This window comes from Malaclemys terrapin, chromosome 8 (genome assembly GCF_027887155.1).
Source record: "Malaclemys terrapin pileata isolate rMalTer1 chromosome 8, rMalTer1.hap1, whole genome shotgun sequence".
NCBI lineage: Eukaryota > Metazoa > Chordata > Testudines > Emydidae > Malaclemys > Malaclemys terrapin.
The window spans coordinates 80,614,363-80,614,806 of NC_071512.1; positions in this window are offsets into that span (position 1 = coordinate 80,614,363).

Sequence of the window (444 nt, forward strand, 5' to 3'; positions counted from 1 at the left end):
CCAAACTCTTGCAAGTATTTTTATGAGAGTTTGACTCCAAATGGCTGAAAACAGATTTGCAGCTGCTTTTTCTGAGTGAAGAAGCTCCTTGGGTTGCAGCATTCCTGGGAAACTTCTTTCACTCATGTGCTTTAGTCCCCACTAAACATGGTACTTTCCTGGTTCACTGAGAGCAATCAGGCAAGGACCAGCATGAAGCTCCTTCCTGCCGCAGCACATCCTCCAAATGGGTGCACTTCTAAACAACTGCTCCCTCCAGATGCCATGACATACATGAGAACTTAATTATACAGATGTTCACCATACAGGCAGCCGCAGGAAACCTCACTGTACGTCTTGTTTTGCAAATAGATTTAAGACATGGAATGAATAATTTAATTACAGCTTTTTCATCATACTGTGTATATATATATATATATATATATATATATATATATATATATA